The sequence below is a fragment of the Spermophilus citellus genome (assembly GCF_964194105.1).
Source record: "Spermophilus citellus genome assembly, chromosome: 18".
Taxonomy (NCBI): Eukaryota; Metazoa; Chordata; class Mammalia; order Rodentia; family Sciuridae; genus Spermophilus; species Spermophilus citellus.
Window position 1 is genome coordinate 63746253 of NC_138200.1, and position 19662 is coordinate 63765914.

Here is a 19662-nt window from a genome sequence, read left to right on the forward strand (position 1 = left end):
TGTTTGCTCTCGCAGCACGTCTGAGTCGGGAGCAGCCACATTTCGTGTGCTCAGTAGTTCCCACAGGTGTCCTGTGGCTGCTTTGGGGACAGTGTGGTTCTGTCATGAGAGAAGAGATGTCTCTGAAGAGGGGTCTGAGGAGTCCTAGGATAGAAGGGGAACTTCTTGGTACACAAGCAGAAAAGACTTCCGGCACGTGCCAATCACAGGCACAGACAGGGGTTTATTTAGGAAAGCCAATACACATTCAAGGGAGAATGGGGCGATCTCGAGAGCCACCTTTGGGGTAAAGTAAGGAATACCCATCCAAGGGAGAGTGGGGGCCCTCCTCAGAGGGAGAGACACACTCCATTAGTGTGCGGTGTGGAGGGACAGTTTCTAAGGCTGGACTGGACATGGAGCCAGGGTGGATCTATGTCATTTTATACCCGCCCATTTTCTGCCTTTGGTGTCACCCCTCAGGTTACAATGGCTCAGGGGCATGTGAGCCAAGGGCATGTCCTTCGGTTGCTGCAATGTTCCCTGGATGCTTTTTAGATTTCAGTGATTTGGGGGCACTTCCTTTGAGACTCAGTATCTCTCCCTTAGTTTCCCAATTCCTTTCTCCATTCCAGGTTCTGTATAAAGCAGGGGCAGCGGTGGTCCTATAGTGAGAAGCAGGGGCCGGGGGTAGAGCAGCAGCACGCTGGTAGAATCCTTCCCTGGCACGAGGACGAGAGGAGGCCTTACGAGAGGAGGCCTCCAGGCCACCAGGAGACTGTCACAGTGAATCCCAAGCAGAAAGTCTTGCCAGACCCTGGGGTGGGCTCCAGCACACTGACTTGCCGATGTCACGTTCACAGGTCTGGTCCTAAGTCCCATCTGAAGGCGGGCATCTCCCGATTCTACTTTAAAAAATAAAAGTACAGTGGTCCCTCCACACCTGAGGGGAATGGTTCCAGGACACCACCCCCCACCCACATGCATGCAGAGACACCGGGATGCTAAAGTCTCATGAAAATGGTGTAGTGTTTGCATCTGACCTATTCCCATCCGCTATGGTTTAGATGCGAGGTCTGAGACAATGCAAGAATTTTCAGAGGTGAAATGATTGGGTTATGAGCACCTTAACCTAATCACAGGATAACTGCAGGTTACTGTAGGCAGGTGGGATGTGACTGGAGGAGCAGTCATGGGGGTGTGACTGGGGTTTATACTCTGTCCCTGATGGGCAGAGTTCTCCGTCTCCTGTTGTCACGTCCTGAGCTGCTCTTCTCCTCTGTGCCCTCTGCCACGAGTCCTGCCTCACTTCGGGCCAGAGATACCGAACTGTGGACGGACGGAGGCCTCTGAAACCACAAGTGACAAACGTTTCTTCCTCTACGTTGCTTTTGCAGGTCTTGCGATCACAGTGACCCAAAGTGACTAAAACAACATCCTGCCCCACACTTAAAGCATGTCAAGATCACTTGTGATTCAAAGCAAGCATTTTCCTGCATCGTGTAGGGAATCGGGACGAGAAAGAAGGTCTCTATTCAGTGCGTGTGTGTTTTGTCTTTGGCCCACAGTTGGCTGAACTGGAAATGAGGAAGCCACAGTCCAGCGGCCAGCTGGATGTTCAGGTGGGAGTGGGACAGGCCTTCTGAGAGGTGGTACAGCAGAGGAGGACTGGGTGGGGCGTGAGCGACTGGGGACAGGGGAGGCCAGTCGGCAGCCATAGCGAGGGGATATGAGATCATTTGGGAGCTGCACACGCCCCTGGCTTCATTGTGGAGCAGTGGAGGGAGAGGTGGGCAGGTCACTCCCATGTCCTATTAAATGTGGACTCTTCCTGGGCGGGGGCTTCAGGAAATGGAAAAGGAAGTCGGGTCTGTTACCCTAGCAGCCGGCTGGGGGCAGTTTCAGGACAAACGGGCAGTGAGTGCTGGGTGGCGAGGAAAGCAAGAGGGCAGCAGGGACCTGGCTGGCCCGTTCACACCTGGCCCCTCTGGCCACCAGTCCAGGGCAGATCGCAGGGCAGGTGGGCAGCTTTGACTCCTGACTCTGCAGGGTCCCTGCTGGTGGGGCCGGGTTGGTGGCTGGGCGGGAGGCAGCCTTAGCAGCCGGGTCCTTGATGTCAGCGTTGCCATGGAGACCACACAGCTGCTGCAGCCTGGGCCGGGCTGGGTGGCGCTGAGCCTCGTGGACCTGGGTCCTGCTCGGGCCCAGACTGGGAGGGCCTTGCCTGGCTCCTGTAGCAGCCCCACGTCCCCAGGATAGGGCCTTGGGGTCCAGAGACTGTGCTCTCAGGGCCCAGGTCTGGAAACTGCCCCCGCAGGAGCAGAGGGGACCCTCTGAGGGGAGCGGGTGCTGCGACCTCCTCCCTGTCCCTCCTTCCCCTGAGCCCACTGTTTTGGGTTTATGCCCCTCATTAAGAGCCTCTGTGGGGCCACAAATGCTTCACTGAGCTCTTGGAACCAGCCCCCAGGGATGAAGCCGGCAGCAGGAATCCCTGGGGCACACAGAGGCCTCTCCGTTTGACTGTCACATCTTTCTTTCTGGTTCTCTGAGGCCATCAGGAGAAGAAAAAGAAAAAAAAAGGCTGGGGACAGCAGGTCCCCCCTCCCCTGGGTCTGAGCCCCACGTCCCCCGCTGGCCAGTGGAGGTGGAAGTGGACAGGGGCTCAGTCCTGGCTGGTGTCCCCCTTGTTCTTGTTTGTCACCGGGCACTCCTCACAGGCCCCTGGGTGTTCCAGTGCTGGCCCGGGTGTGAACTTTTGGGGGGACCTCATGCGATGGGGTAGAGGTGATGGTCCCTGGACGTGCCCCCAGCACCCTCCCCTGTGGGTCACCTCCCACCCCCTGCGGTTCCTGCCGGAGTCTCCTCTTCCTTTCTGGGTGGGACTCTGGCAACATGGGGAGCTGACTCAGGCCTGCGTCCTCTGATGCCCAGTGACTCTAGAACCTCAGAGCTCCCTCCCAGCTGAAGGTGGACAGGTGACCTGGCCACCTCTCCCCACCCAGCCACCTCTTGCCAGTTCTCTTTCCCCTGGTTCAGCTAAGACAATGTAAAGACGTGCCCTCGCGGCCCTGGCCGCGTGGGGAAGAGCAGCAGTGAACTTGGGTAACGTGGAGGGAACTTGATTTCCTGCTCATGGAAACTGTCAGAGCTGGAAGGACAGAACATTTTCCATCAGGAAAGCCCTGAGGCTGCCCCTGGAGTCCAGAATGGAGAACTCACATGTTGACTTAAGCTGCTAGAGACGCTCCCTCCATCCCCTCTTAGTTTGACCGTCTCTCTGTTGATCCATCCATATATCCATCCACCCCATACGCAGCACTCACCTACCATCATCCACCACCCACCACCATCCATCTTGATCGTCCTCTCCTGTGCGCTGGGCACTCTGGTGCCCAGCCGGGATCTAGCAGTGCAGGAACAAGACCCCAACTCTGGCCCTGGCGCAGCCTAGGTTCTGAAAGGGGTCAGGCAACAAACACAACCAATAGGGAGAAGATGGAGTTTTTAGAAGGAGAAATATGGTGGGGAAGTAAATTCAAAAAGGGGGCTAGGGAGAGTGGAAGACAGTGCTCAGCAAGGCAGAAGGTGACGCCTGGGCACAGACCTGAAGGAGGGCGCAGTGGCCACCTGGGTATCTGGGCAAGAGTGCTCCAGGCAGGAGCAGCCAGCACAAAGGCCCGGAGGTTGGGTGGGCATGAGGCCGGGAGGTGGGGTGGGCATGGGCGCCAGAGGAGCAGGGAGGCAATGCAGCCAATGCCCAGTAGTAGGGCCAGAGGGGAGGAGAGGGCCTCCCAAGGCCCTGCCAGCTGCAGGAAGACTGTGGTGTCATTGTCCCCTGCTCTTTTCTTAGCAGCTCAGCAGGCACCCCGAGTAGCAGAGTAGCATGGGCTGCTCGCTGAGGGGCCCTCTGTGTGTCTCACTCCATAGATGAGAGAGTGGAGGGCCTAGCAAGTAAGGTGACCCCTGGGGTGAAACAGGAGCAGGCTGGACAAGCATTTGAGTAGGGCACAGCAGGTGGGCAGGCCTGGCCTGAGTGACTGCTCGGTAGAGGCAGAGGGTCTTTGTCCCACAGGGAAGTTGGCTCCCCTGTGGCTGCTCCATTTGGCCCAGGTTTTTGAACCTCCATGAAAGCCCAAAACAAGATTCTTGAGTCAAACACATACCAAGGGGCTTGAGGGCTTGTGGGAGAGCAGCTGGGGCTGGTTCTCAGCAGGAGAGAAGGTGGCTAACTGGATCCAGGTGGGGGCTCCTCCCAGGAGGTAGCCAACGGCACCTAGAGGGCAGAGTGGCTCTGCAGACCAGGTACTGCCCCATCTCTCAGTGATTCAGGGCCTTATTTGAGGCTCCCTGGACCTATCTCAGCAAGACACAAAGAGCACATGTCTGTGAAATCTTTGGTTCCTTCATTTGACAAATGTTTTCATGGGTCCGACATTTGCTGGACCCTGGGTTCTATGAAGAGCAGGTGGATGGATGGGTGAATGGACGGTCAGGTAGGTGGACCACTGAATGGACCAGTGTATGGACAAGTGGCAAATAACAGACGGTGGATGAGTGGGTGGCGTGTAGAGGGGGATGGATGCTAGTTATCTGTTGCTGCCTAACAAATTGCTCCGTAAAGTCAGCAAACAGTCCTCATGTCACAGCTTCTGTGAGTCAGGAATTTGGGAGAGGCGTGGCTGGGCTGTGGCCCAGGGCTGCCCGTGTGACCGTCCTGACCACTGAAGGTTTTAACTGGGGCTTGAGGGTGCGCTTCTGTGATGGATCCCTCACATGGCTGACGGTGGGGGCCCTGGGCTACTTGAGTGTTCTTATGACAAGAAAAGCTGGCCGCCCCGGGTTGAGGGGTCTGAGGGAGACCCACACAGAAGCCATGGTGCCTGTTTCCTGATCCCACGGCCCCTCACCTCACCAGGTCTCCTTCTCTGCCAACTCCCCCCACCCCTCTGGCCCTCTCCCCTCCTCTCTCCTTCCCCTCCCTCTCCATCTCCTTCCCCACCTTTTTTCCCCTGTAAGAAGTGAGTCCCTAAGTCCAGCCCTCACTCCAGGGGAGAGGCTGTGTCCACCTCCCGAGGCAGAACCTGTGGATACGTTTTACAGCCATCAGGACAGGTCGGTGGCTGGAGAACCAGCTAGCCAGCCAGGTGCTGAAATCCTAGAAGAGGGACTCTGGGCCGCGGCTGCTTGTGAAATCCATCTGGACACAGAAAATGCTAGTCCTCCTCGGCAGTCTGACTTAATTGGTCTGAGAGAGATTTAGACATTGGCATTTGTTTTTGTTTTGTGGAATAATCTTAAACTTTAATTGTGAAGTCCAGCATTTATGTTCTTGCTATATTTTTCAAATATCAGTAAAATATATAATATATGCATTATATATAATATGTATATAAATTTATCATTTTGAACTTTTTTTTTTTTTTGGTGCATGTGGTGCTGGGGACTGAGCCCAGGGCTATGCACGTGCTAAGTACATGCTGACCCCAGAGCCACACCCCAGGCCATGTTTTAACCATTTTCTCTTTTTTTTTTTTTTTTTTTTTTTTTGTGGTGCTGGGGATTGAACCCGGGGCCTAGTGCATACAGGCAAGCACTCTACCAACTGAACTAAACCCCAGCCCTGTTTTAACCATTTTTGAGACCAATCCACTGGTATTAAGTACTCTCACACTGTTCTGCAACCGTCACCTCCAGAACTGTCACCATCCTAAGCTGAAGCCACACCCACTAACCACTGACCACCCCTCAGCCCAGGCTCAGCAACCCCACTCCGCAGTGAGTCTTCAGGGTCACCCGTGCTGTGCCCCGGTTGGAATTCCCTTCCCTTCACAGCTCAGTAATCTTCCCTCTCTCTCCCATTTGGTTTATACAGCCACCCATCAATAGCCACTTGGGTTCCTTCCATCTTGGTAGTTTCCTTCCCCCCATAAGACAAGGACCATCTATATTTGTCTGAAATTTTTTTTCTTTTTTTCTTTGAATTTAATTTTTAAACTGATATATAAAAACACAAATATCGTACATATCGGTCCTGGGGATATGACTCGGTGGTGGAGCGCATGCCATGCCTGGGGCCCTGGGTTCAATCCCCAGAGCATGAACAATGTGCTCAGTTATGAGGTACCAAGTGATGCTTTGGTGCGCTTGTACCTGAGTATTGTTGAAATCAGGGTAAACTTCTCTGTCTCCTCAGATATTCATCATTTCCTCACAGACAAAACGTTCAAAATCAAAAGGCTGGTTTTGCTTTCTTCAGCAGTTCTAGGTTCGTGGCCAAATCTCCAGGAAGGCAGGGGCTTGCTGAGTACACCACTCCAGCATCCTCACTGTGTGAGTATGGGGACTTCATTCCTTTCTTGGCTGCACGACGTCCCTTCTGTGTAGACCCTGCTCATCTGTCCGTGCACATGGAGTTGTTTGCACAGTGGGTTTTTTTAACTCCCTGGTGATTCTGACACGCAGTCAGGCCTTAGACGGGTGGTTCTCAGTCCTGCCTGCACAATAGAATTACCAGGGATCTGTTAAAAAAAAAAAAAAATCACCAGCTGCTGGTGCAGCCCAGGTGACCACAATGAGGGTGGACCTGGGGCGCAGTCTTGCCATGCTGCCATCTCCCGGTCTCTGCTGCCCCCTGGTGGCGTGACTAGAAACAGCCGGATGGTGACACCAGGGTTCCTCTCCCTCTCCTGGGTGGGCCTCAAAGAGGTCCAGAATGCCCATCCCGAGTCCTGGGATCCTGAAAGGCTCCACCTGACCCTCTGCCTGTCTTTCATGGCTGACCTTGCTATGGCTCTGCGTTTGGAAAGGCAGATGAGTTATTATCCAAAGGGCCCACACAGCATAGGTCTGTATTGTGTGACCTTGAACAGGGCATCGCACACGTGCCTGTTTCCTGGACTTTTCCAACTGCTGTGCCCTCAACGAAGTCCTGAGAGCACAGTGTTATGTGTGTCAACACCGGAGGACCAGGTTTCTATCCTCAGCATGATCAGCTCTGGGGACGGCTCCCTCTCTGTGGAGGCTCTCTTGTGCCTTGAAGGGTGCTGAGTGCATCCCTGGCCTTGACCCTAGAGATGCTATGAGCACCCCTCAGCTGGGATAAACAAAAACTGTCCACAGACATGGGCAGGTGTCCCCTGGGAGTAGGTTGCCAGATAAAACACAGGCTGCCCGCTTAAGTGTACATTTCAGATGATAAACATTGCATATCTGTTAGTATCATTATGTCCCAAAGTGTGCATTGTTACTTGCAGCCTGGGAACCCTCTTTGGGGGACAGTCACCGGGTTGAGAGCCAGTGAGTCTCTGGCAACTGTTTGGAGAACTCACATCAGGCTGGTACTAAGACCAGAAGGGGAAGTTGCAGCAGGAACTCAGCCCTCCCCAGAGAGGGAGGTCGCCCTGCAGGGTGCTGCCCAGGGGACAGTCCAGCCACTGAGGTGAGCTATACTGGGGGCCAGTGGTGGGGCTTTTCCCTCTGGGAGCCTGAGAGCCAGTGGTGTGCTGTGGCCAGAGATGCTGGGAAAGGGAACCACCTGTTTTTCCAGCACCTGCAGCTGCTGGGGCCAGAGCAGTTTGTGGCTTTTGAGCATTTTGGGGCAGTAGCTCACCCCTAGCTTTTCCCTGGAGAGAACCCAGGGCCCTTAGTGATGGGGATTCAGGCTCAACCTGCTCATTTGCATGAGTAAGATATGGGCCCAGAGAGGGGCAGTGACTGGCCCAAAGTTATACAACCAATGTGTGGTTGTAGGAGAGGCAAACTGGGTAATGAGGTCTTCAGCCCAGGGCTTTACCCTGAGCTGGAGCCTGGGAGTGTCCTCCAGATCTGTTCAGTTCTCTGGGAGCGTCCAGCATTTTGCAGGCAGGGTACTGCAGTCTTCATGTGGAGGCTGGGCCACCTGAGGTCCCACTGGTCCCAGCACTACTCAGGGAAGAGACATGAGCCCTCTGCCCAGCTGCCCTGCAGAGACCAGCTCTCCTTCCAGTCTGGTGGAGAGAGGCACTGAGGGCTGCTCGCCAGGCACATGGACTCGTGGCCTTGAGCCTCCCAATTCCTAGTTTACATTACACTCTCTGTTAAAGGAACTAGTGTGCTGATGGGACTGACTGACACAGGCTTTCTGTCCCGGCAGAGGGACCAGCATGGTCAAAGGCCATCAGGCTGGAGGGACACGTTCCAGGAGCCAGAGAGCAGCGGAGCTGGAGTGGAGCACTGGGGTAGCAGGTGAAATGAGGCCAGGCAGGGTCACAGGCCAGGGGTGAAGGGCTTGTAGGCCATCGCACGGATGACAGCCAAGGGCATTGGTGAGCCCTGGAAAAGTGTGAAGCCCCTGAGCCATGTGATCAGCATGGTGTTCCTGGAAGCTGCTGTGGCCACTGTGTGCCCGGCTCTCTGGAGGGGACAGGAGCTGGTACTCAGGAGTCACTATGGTGTTGGGGAGCTCATCACCCCAAAGCTCCCCTGGACTTGGATCCTCTGAGCCTGAGGAGCAGCTGTGCACCCTGTTATTCTTGTCACAGCCTGGCTCTTAACCTCAAATGTCCCTCCAGTGTCCAAACTCGGCTGTCACATCCCTGGGTCTTGGGGGCTCTGAGGAGAGTCTTGCCAGTTCCCTCAGGGTGACTTCCTAGGATCCAAGAACAAAGAGGAGAAGGGTGTGTTCCCCGGCTTCCCCTGGCCCCAGGACTCCTGGGGACACCAATGTCTGCAGGTGCTCGAGTCCCTCATATTAAGTGGCACAGTGTTTGCACAGAGCCTGGACGTGTCCTCCCACGTACCTCGCTACCTCTGAATTACTTATAATACCGAATACAATGGGAAAGCTTCGTGAACAGTTGTCACGCTGTGTTGGTTGGGGAATAATGACAAGGAAAGTCTGTACGTGTTCAATGCAGATGCGATATTTTGTCCCGAATATTCTCCCTCTAAGGTTGTCTGAATCTGTGGGTGTGGAAGACACAGGTAGGAGGGGCCAGCTGTACAGAAACTAATTCCAAAGCATGAAAATCAGCCAGTTATTCTGAAATAGTTACCAACACATAAAAACCTAAACGCATGACATGGTAGTCTTCATGATTGTTTCAAACACATTTAATAACCCCATCTAGTGGGTGGCCCAGTAGCAGTAGACATCTCCAAGTAGTGGCCGGCGTGAATGACATTTTGAGGTGTGCGAAACCTGTATCACGTGGTCTGAAGATGTGCGGGATTTCCATGGATGCTTGGGCACCTTCAGTCACAGGTGGACAAAATGCTAGTTCTGATTCGAGGGTAGAGCAAATAAGGATGTGATGTTGTTCCTTCTCCAAGTTGAAGGGCCCCCTTCAGCCACTGTCCTCAGGCTAGGAGAGAGGGCCACATTGCTGGATCAGCTGCTTCCGTGGAAGAGCCAAGAGGCATGGTCAAGTAGCAGGTCCATTAAACTATCTACTCAGGTGGGGAGGACCTAGCTACCTGCGGCCAAGCCTGCCTGGGTCCTCACCCCGCTGGCTCTGCCTAGAGGCCTGGGTGTGCTCACCGATGCACTAGAGAGAATAGTCCTCCAGCGTGGAGGTGACAGAAGGATGCTTGGGCCAATCTGCATGGAGCGCTCCACTGCATGGTTTAATTGTCTCCCGCTTCCTTGAGGCAAGCAGTTCTCTTCCACTCTGGGTCTGTGGTTTGAGAGGCACTGACTCTCCCTGACCACCATGACTCTAGGGGGCTCACCCAATCCCACCCAAACTAGCCCCTCTCTTCCATCTCCACCCATAGAAACAGGCGCCTCATCTACACTGAACTGAGGAGGACTGGGCTTGGGGTTGTCATTGGAACTAGGGGGTCAGGAGATCCCCTCTCTCTGTGGATGTGAAGCTGGAGCTACCAAGGGAGAGAGGCTGCCTGAAGGTGAGGCTCGTCAGAGGGAGACGAGGCCTCAGGTGGGGAGAGACTGACGTCCTGATGATACTGAGCCCCTGGTCCAGCTGTGACTGAAGCTCGACATTTCTAGTTACATGAGCTGATATTTTCTCCTTTTGTTTAAAGCAGTTTAAATTTTGTCTCACTTGCAATGAAAAAGGTCTTTTGGCATTCTGCAAATGTTAGTAGCGAGGCCTGGGGAGGTAGCACAGTGGGAGAGCACTTGACAGGCGTGAGCAAGGCCCTGTGTTCAATCTCAAGCACTTCAGGAAAAATATAGTGGTGAGGAGGATGAGGAGGCAAGTTTGAGAAAAGAGCCAGGAAAGAATTGAATTCCTCTCAGTAAGAACCAGAAGAAGAATATGATTTATTTATTTATTTAGATTACTGGGGATTGAACTCAGGGGCACTCTACCATTGAGCTACATCCCCAGCCCTTTTTATTTTTTTGAGACAGGGTCTCCCTAAGTTGCTCAGGCAGGCCTCCAACTTTCGATCCTCCTGCCTCAGCCTCCCAAGTCTCTGGGATTAGTAGCCACCAACAGGCTAGTAATAGACATTTTGAAAAGAATGCTGTATGCTAGAAACTTTCCCCCATTATTCCATAAACCTTCAGCAAAAAATATAAGAATCATTAAATGCTTTTATAAACAAACCCCAGCGTGTAAATCATGGCAGGACCAACCTAGATAAGGTATGTTTGGTTACTGAGGTGTTGAGGGGTTCCCTTCCTCTTTGCAGAGCCCGTGCCAGGGTGCCAGCACCAGAGACTCAATTTTGATTGACTTAAGTTGGAGGATGGCACTCCTAGTCCTCTTTCCATTATTGGACAGCATGGGCATGTGACTAGTGCTGACCAATGAAAAGTCAGGAGGGTTGCCTTCCAGGATGACCTGGCCACTTGGTAGTGTTGGGGAACATTTCTATGCTAGATCATTCTCAGTTCCATCCAATGACAGTAACTCAGAGCTGTATTCAAAATACTTACAATCATGGGCACTGACCAATGGGCTACTGGCCACAGACATTTGGCCCTGTGGTCAGTATCAGCCCCGAATTAATCCCAAGTGTATTCTGTATGGAGGGTGGCATGGGACAAACATAAAAACCGCATATTTTATATATCTTGTGTGTGTGGGTGTACTGGGGATTTAACGCAGGGGTGCTCTACCACTGAACTACATCCCCAGCCCCCCCCCCCCCACCCGACACACACACCTTTTTAAGACAAGGTCTCACTAAGTTGCTGAGGCTATCCTCGAACTTGCGATCCTCCTTCAGCTTCCCACGTCACTGGGATTACAGCCCTGCGCCATTGTCCCCAGCTAAATAAGCCTACTCACTGCACTCCAGGCAGGCAGACAGGTAAGTCTAGACTACAAATGTGATGCATCTCCCTGTAAACCTAAATCCTCAGCTTGGCTGCACATCAGTCACGTGGGCGGGGCGGGGCTGATTCAGCGGATCTGGGGTGACGTGGACGTGTGGGTTTTAACAAAGAGCACAGCTGAGAACCTGTGCTCCCAGGTGCTGATTCAGAAGCTGGCTTCGGTGGCCGAACTGCATTCCCGCGCTTCCTGCCTGCAATGCGACTACTTAGTCATCTGCGGGAGCAGGGCTAGCCTATCGAGCGGTGCTTCCTTCCCTTTTCTTTACTGCCTTGGAGGGGAGTAGGTCTGAAGGAGGAAGGGCACGGGTGCGCTGTTGGGGCAACATGATGTCACCAAGCAGAGGACGCCACCGCACGGCGCCTACAACACCCGACACCAACCGAGCCACCGAAGTCAGGGGGAAGCTCAACCACGCTCCCAGGGGCGGTTCGGCCGCAAACTGAGCCGGTCTGCCGGCAACGGAGGGTGGAGAGTGGTTTCAGGTATCTCCGTGTCTCATATACATCTACTCATCCCGGTGGGGCCGCTGCCTGGACCACCGCGGCGCCCTTAGTCCTTGCACATCGGCACCCGAGACTGATGGAGACCGCAACTCCCAGAAATCACCTGGGCCGGAAGCGGAAACGGGGTGGTGCCTGATCGCTCTGCCTTCTGGGAAGTGTAGTCCACAGACAGGAAGCGCCCAGAGCGGTGCGTTCTGGGAGTGTAGTTCACGTTGTGTGCCTAAAGCCCCAGTCTCTTGGAATCTTGGAATTGACAGCCCTCCAAGCGGGCGGCAAAGAGGAAGAACCCTGCGCACCTCTGGGCCGGGACCGACCCTGGGGGAGACCCGGCAGGGGTGGGCGGGCTCGGAGGCAGGCCTACTGCCCACTCTGCCGTCTTGGGTGATTTGACTTTGTCACGCGTGACCTATTCAGGTGTGTGTGTGTGTGTGTGTGTGTGTGTGTGTGTGTGTTGCTGGGGACTGAGCCCAGGGCCTTGTGCATGCGAGGCAAGCACTCTACCAACTGAGCTATATCCCCATCCCCCTGTTCACATTTTTAAAACTTCAAAGAAGACTGTTTCTGGGAAGCACTGGGGTCAGAAAGTCCCAGGCTGGCGCCCCTGTTCCCCCAGCCGTAGACCTGAAGCCACACCCGGGCGGGATTCAGTCAGCTCATTTTACACACAGGAAAACTGAGGCTTGAGAGGCTCGAGGAGACACTGGCAGAGCTGAAATTGAAACAGTCCCGTGTAACGACTGCCTCTGGCTCTTTCGCTCTTGCTGGTGACCTCTCAGAGAGAGCTGGGGTGGGGGGGCAGTGGGGGCAGCAGAGGGTCCAGGGTGGAGGCCAAGAGTGAGGTTTCCCTTCCAGGCTCCGTGCTCACTGAAGCTCAGCCCAGCTGCCTTCCTGCTGCCGCTTTCAGGAGGGGATGTCCTGGCAGGAAACAGAAGTTGATGCTGGGCACCCGGAGCATGGGTTCGATTTACATGTTCACGGACAGCTGGTTTGGCAGTTATCTGGCCGGGCTGGCGGACAGCAGGCGCTAACTCAGCCAGAGCCTCTCGCTGAGCCCATCTTTCCCATCTCCATAATCCCTGAAGATGCACATTATCAAATCACGTACTTCAGACAAAGTAGTCTTTCAATTAAAACAATTTAAAGACACTGATAGATGCTTTTGCCAATTCAAACAGTAAATTATGTAGAAGGCAATTTGGCGTTTCTATCCAAACTTGTGTCATGATTTGGTTTGTGATCTGGCATTGTTCCCCCGTGTTTAGCCATACATGCACAATGGTGATGGCTTATAAGGAGGCTTGCTGGGTCACTCATGTAGAAAAAGGTCCACAAAGTGCTGTTCAGTAAAAGAAGCAAGTAGTAGAGTAATATGGTTCTATTATGAAAAAATAACTTTTAATACATACACATAGAGAGATATGTTTGGGCTGGATGTAGTGGCACATGCCTGGAATCCCAGCAATTCAGGAGGATGAGGTAGGAGGATTGCAAGTTTAAGGCCAGCCTCAGCAACTTAGCAAGGCCCTAAACAACCTAGCAAGACCCTATCTTAAAAATAAAAAATAAAAAGGGCTGGAGATGTAGGTCAGTGGTATAGTGGTAAAGTGTTTCTGGGTTCAACCCCCAGTACAAGAGAGAGAGAGAGAGAGAGAGAGAGAGAGAGAGAGAGAGAGAGAGAGAGAGCGAGCGCGCGCTATGTTTGGGTTAAAAAAATAGCGTGTTATTTAACTACACTGTGAGAATGGTGTTTCATTTTAATTTTTTGATGATTAGTGAAATTGACCATCTTTTTTTTTTTTTTCTTTTTTACAGTGCTGAGAATTGAATGCAGGGGCATGCTACCATTGAGCTATGTATTTCAATCCTTTTTATTTTATTTCGAGACAGAGTCTTGATAAGTTGCTGAGGTTTGCCTCAAACTTGCAATCCTGCTGCCTCAGCCTCCCCAGTTGCTGGGATTAGAGGTGTGTGCTATTGTGCCTGGCTGACCATTTTTTATTTTTTGTTTTTTTCCCAACTGGTGAATTGTGGTTCCTCTTCTATAAATTGTTGGTTGGGCTTTTTAAAAAAAATTTTTAAAAAATATTTATTTCTTAGTTGTAGTTGGAAACAATACTTTATTTAATTTTTCTTATGTGGTGCTGAGAATTGAACCCAGGGTCTCGCATGTTCAAGGCAAGCGCTCTACCGCTGAGCCATAACCCCAGCCCTGCTTGGACTTTTGTCACACAGAAATCGGGTAAAAATTTGGCATGGTGTCTCATCATAACAATTTCTACTTAGGTCTCTGGTGCTTTCCTTAAGAATTTATTTTGGAAATGGGATTTCTAGATCTGTGGGTGAGGATGCTTTCAGTCTTGAGGTAATGAATTATTCTGTACTCTGAAAAAATAAGGTCATTTTCCTGCCCAAATCACTACTCCCATTTTTCCTTCTTTTAATGGCAGGATGTTCTTATAAAGGGTATTGTTTGGTTCTTGGTGAATTCTTTGGAGGTGGGAGTGGTCCGGATACTGGAAAGGGAGGAAGGTGTGGGGGCTGAGAGCCAGGGCCAGGACTAGGGCAAATGAAAAGAGGTGCCCAGTGAGCAGCCCAAGGGGGACACTGAAGGAATTGCAAAGTGTAAGGGGACACGATTCTGGGGCCATTCCCTCTCTCAGTCCTTCACTCAACTTGCCAAGTCCCAGCCCCTTGATTGCTTCTTTTTTTTTTTTTTTTTAAGAGAGAGTGAGAGAGGGGGGAGAGAGAGAGAGAGAATTTTTTAAATATTTATTTTTTAGTTCTCAGCGGACACAACATCTTTGTTGGTATGTGGTGCTGAGGATCGAACCCGGGCCGCACGCATGCCAGGCGAGCGCGCTACCGCTTGAGCCACATCCCCAGCCCCCTTGATTGCTTCTTGATGGCAGAACAGAAGCGCTGTGCTAGCTGTCCCAAGTAACACGTGGTCGCGAGCGAGTGTTTTGCAGCGCTCTGCCCTGGGGCAAGAAAGCAGATCTGGCTCAGCTCCCGAGGTGGTGCCCAGACCCCTTCTGCAAGGCCGTTTGACATCTTGGTGAGGTCTCCTTTTCTGGAGGTGCTTGAGGAGGAAGGGATTCAGAGTGGACCTCTGCCAAGATGGGGAGCATCCATTTTTTTGTCTTTTCTCTCTGATTCTCCATTCATAACTGGTTTTCTCTGGAAATACCCTGCACTCAGCTTCCACCTGATGCCAGCCCTGGGTCCAGTCTCCCGGAGAAGGCGGGCAACCCTTGAGCCCAGTCCTCGTGATTCCCTGACATGGAACAGTAGCTACCATCAAAGAAGTTCTTACTTCACTCGAGACTTGATGTTGACACTTTACCTCTAACACCCCTTTGAATTCTCACCTCAGCTGTTAGAGGTTAGGACTCTTGTTAGCTCCCTTTTACAGATGAGAAAACGGGCCCAGAGAAGGAAAGCCACCTGCTGCTGTCCACACAGCTTCTCCAGCCCCAGAGGTGTGTCCCCCACCACAATGCAGCCTCCTCCATCTCTTGGGAGCTACCAGGCTGCAGAGGGCGGGGTGCTGGTTTGGGGCTCCCGCTGTCCCCTCCCATGTACCCTGGGGCTCCCTAGGCTGGAGGCACTGAGGCCCTCGAGAGTGCCGGGTGTTTTCAGGTCATATGTGTGGGGCGGAAGCAGGTTCCTTCTTCCTGGGGGGCGGTTCCCCGAAGCGCTGGGCACCCCAGCTCAGTCCACTCTTCCCTGGGGGGAAGGGGTGGTGTGGGTTGGGACACGTCCTCTGAGGGTTCTCCCTCGCTGGCCTCTGACCACTTCCTCTTCTCCTGGGCGGAGGCAGAGTGGCTGCACTAAAAGCAGCCGCCTCACCAGAGGCGAGGAGGCCCGGGGGACGCTCAGGATGGCTCACCCCCCTGGGCCACATCACCTCCACTTCCTGCCGCCTCCCCAGAGTCTCTGTGACCCCAAGAGGAGTGGGGGCAAGGACTACCCAAGTCCTCTCTCAGGAAGACCAGCAGCACTGGCCCCGAGGCTGAGCTGCTTCTGCTTCTAGCAGTTTCCATGGAGAATGGGCTCTGGGCCAGGACTCCTGGCCCGACAGTCAGGTCCCTCTGGACTCCCCGAGGGGGGAGGCCCCAGCCTGGGGGGAGACTCAGCACCTCCCCAGCATGCCTGATGGGGCTGGGGAGGCTGGGCCTGTTAAGATGTGGGTTCCCAGCCTGTCCCTGCTGCTCTCAGTTGGGGGCCCTGGGCAGGTTGCTTTTATCTTTTGTGCCTCGGTTTCCTCATCTGAGTAGTGGAGATAAGTAGCAGAACCTCAAAGGGTCATAGAAATAAATGAAGTGATGCATACAATGTGCTGAGCATAGAAAGTGCTTAATAATGGCATTAGCCAGAGCCTGTGACTCTGCCTGAGCCACTGGGATGCCCCTGCCACCCCCTGCTGAGGAAGCCAGTTGCAGGCACCTCAGCCTGCCTGGTCCCAGCCTGCCTGGTCCCAGCCTGCCCCGGCCTGCCCCGACCGGCTCTGCCCCATCTCTCATTTTGCCTGACCCCAGATCCTGTGTGGCCCCACTGCGGGTCCCCAGAGAGCATGCATGTTTAGACTTGGAGCCCGGTGCAGCCTGCTTGGTAAAGTGTGGGTGTCTTCACGGTTGAGGTGGCCAGCCCCAGGCGTGGGTGTGTGAGCCTGTGCACTTGCAGTGTCATAGAGTACATGTGACATGAAACCCACCACTTTAGCCTTCTATTACCATTGTCTTTTCAGTACTGGGATTGAGCCCAGGGGTGCTTCACCACTGGGTCACATCCCAGCCCTTATTTATTTTGAGCCAGGGTCTTGCTAAGTTGCTTAGGGTCTTTTTAAGTTGCTGAGGCTGGCCTCAAACTTGAGATCCTCCTGCCTCAGCTTCCTGAGTCACTGAGATTACAGGTGTGTGCCACAGCGCCCACCCGGCCACTTTAGCCTTTCTTTTTTTTTTTAACATTTTTTTTTTTAACACAATGCCTTTTATTTATTTATTTTTAATGTAGTGCTGAGGATCGAGCCCAGGTCCCATCTGTGCTAGGCGAGTGCTCTATGGCTGAGCTACAATCCCAGCCCTAGCCTTTCTTAAGTGCACAGTTGAGTGACACTGTGTTACCATCACCATCATCTTCCTCCAGAACTTTCTTCTCTCTCCACACTAAATTCTGGCCCCATGAAACGGGGACTCTGCCTTCCTCCTCCGACGCTCATTGTTCCCCCCTCTGACCCTATGAATGTGTCCTCCTTATTCAATGTGACCTCCTACTGACACAGTGCCACTCCTGTCATGACTGGCTGTGTCCCCTGGCACAGTATCCTGGAGGATCACCCACAGGGCAGCACATGGAGTCTCCTTTCTGTGACTAATATTCCACGGGGACCCCCAGGTGCAGTTGGTCTGTCCATTTTGTCAACTGACTCTCGCATTTCTTCTGACTTTAGGCTGCTCTGAATTGCAGGGCACAAATGCCACCCAAGTCCCTGCCTTCAATCCTTTTGGGTATGACCCAAGAGAAGTAGAGTTACTGGTAGTGCTGTGTTTAGTTTATTTATTTTTTTTAATTTTTAATTTTTTTTTTTTTTGGTACCGGGATTGAACTAAGGGGCACTCGACCACTGAGCCCCATCCCCAGCCCTATTTTGTATTTTATTTAGTGACAGGGTCTCACTGAGTTGCTTAGGGTCTCGCTAAGTTGCTGAGGCTGGCTTTGAATTCAAGATCCTCCTGCCTCCTGAGCCTATGGAGGGATTATAGGCATGTGCCTCTGTGGCCGGCTCTGTTTAGTGTTTTGAGAAGCTGCTAGAAGTCCTGGGGTTTTAAGTAGGTCTATGTGCTGGGGAGGCCCCTCTGGCCATACTGTGGCCAGGGCCATATGGAATCAGGGGACGTATCATGAGTTCAGAGCCTGGCTCGGCCACTTCCCAGGCCGGCTGCTCCCACTGCTGTGTTGCTGTTGGTGGCCTGAGATGGACAGAGTGGAGCACCTTAGGCTATGGTGACAGATGGGTCTCAGACACAAAACACTTGCAGCACTGGGGCTGGTGCTTGGTGCAGTGACATCCTCCTGGGGTCCCAGGGCCTCTCGTCCTCTTGCTTAGGCCCAGCCCTGCAGTCCAGGTCTCACTGCCTGGGTGATATCTTGCCAGCCTGGCCCTCCAGGGGTCGTCTTTTTTGAGCTGGCCCTTGTCCCTCTCCAGGACTCAAGGTTGTCATTTTGGTCTCTGGGACTCTATGTCCATCTAGAGGACGTTCCTTTCTTTCCACCGTGGCTTGAGCCAGGAAGACCTCCAGAGCCAGTTCTGGGAGACCCTGAGCCAGGCCTGGAGGGGGACGCTGGGACGCTGACCTGGCCCAGGCCAAGGGGAGCCCCTTCTCCTTCCCTTTGACCTTGACCGACCACTCCCCATGACTGGGCTGGTCTGGGAGCTGCATGTGGGGACAGGCTGAGAGGAGCCAGCAGGAGGGGCGGCTGAGGACCCGGAGGAAGTGGGCTGGTGGCCAGGCCCTGCATCCCCAGGAGACGTGGTTGGAGGGCTCCCGTGGGGCTGGGGGGTGAGGGGTGGCTGGGGGCCGAGAATTGCTCCAGTAGCCAGGGCTCCCTGGAGGGCCAGGAAGGTCCCAGCTCAGTGGAGGCTGAGCAGCCTGAGGGCACTGCACTGGCCTGGTCCCCACCACAGCCACCCTCAGGAGATGTACTGCTCACTGGGCTGATTCCCCGGGGAATCCCTCCTTGGGGACGTGCCTGGGAGCTGATCTAGGGACCCACTCCTGGGTTCTCCGTCTCTCTCCGAGGGGAGGGGACAGGGAAGTCTCCCAGGAGCTCTCTGACTTCCAGCCCTTCTCCTGTTCCACTTGGGTCTCCGCTGCTCCTTTTACCTCGCATCAGGCGGGGCGGTTGGTGGGCATTCACAAGGCAGCGCGCCCACTCAACAGTGTGTCAGCCTCAAGGGCTGGAAAGGAGCAGGTGCTCAGGGCCATCGATGGACCCTGACTCCACCAACACTGCCATTAGCAATGTCAAAACCAGCCTGTCTTAAGTGTTTGGAGGGACCCAAGGGCCCTGATACCTACTCTGGGGTATTACATAGAGTATTATGAAGAGTAAATAGAATAATGTGTAGGAAAATCCTGCTGCCTCGCAGGTCCTCAAAAATTACCATTTTTAAATTTAAAATGATAGGACATCGTTTCAAGAATATTTATTGAGGGCTGGGGATGTGGCTCAAGCGGTAGCGCGCTCGCCTGGCATGCGGGCGGCCCGGGTTCGATCCTCAGCACCACATACAAAGTTGTTGTGTCCGCTGAGAACTAGAAAATGAATATTAAAAAATTCTCTCTCTCTCTCTCTCTCTCTCTCTCTCTCTCACTAAAAAAAAAAAAAAAAAGAATATTTATTGAACACCTACAACTATGTCCCAGGTACTGTAACACTGGAAGTCTGTCCTTAGAGCTACACTGACTTTCCGAGTCTGGATTATAAGCAGTGTCCTCGACAAAGGTCACCATTGAGGGAATGGCACAGAGGGAGGGACACTTTGGAAGAGGACAAACCAGCTGTGTATCTTTAGGCAAATTGCCTTACCTCTCTGAGCCTGCTTCCTAATCTGTCAAATGGCTTTGGACCTCTGCCTCCATCAACTGTTAGAGCCAGGAGCAGGGGGTTCAGATGAGACAAAAGATGTTTGGGGTCTTGGCAAGCAGAGAAGTGCTACCAGCCAACTCAGAGGCGGAGGTGGTGGGGTCAACCCCTGCCCAACCCCCTAACTTCAGCACCAGAGCTGTCTCTGCAGGAGCCTGAGGACCCCTTCATGCTGTTCTCAGGGGCTCCTGGCCCTCAGCGAATAGTGCCACTCCAGGTCCACAGGCAGCTCGGGCACCTCCCTG

General features: G+C 53.4%; 1 long non-coding RNA gene across 1 annotated transcript; it reads left to right on the top strand.

Annotated features, from left to right (window-relative positions):
* The first annotated feature begins 11370 nt into the window (after positions 1-11370).
* On the top strand, positions 11371-12964 carry LOC308637815. The gene is made up of 2 exons (XR_014019690.1): positions 11371-12184; positions 12623-12964. It is a non-coding gene; the product is annotated as an uncharacterized lncRNA (long non-coding RNA).
* Positions 12965-19662: the final 6698 nt, after the last annotated feature.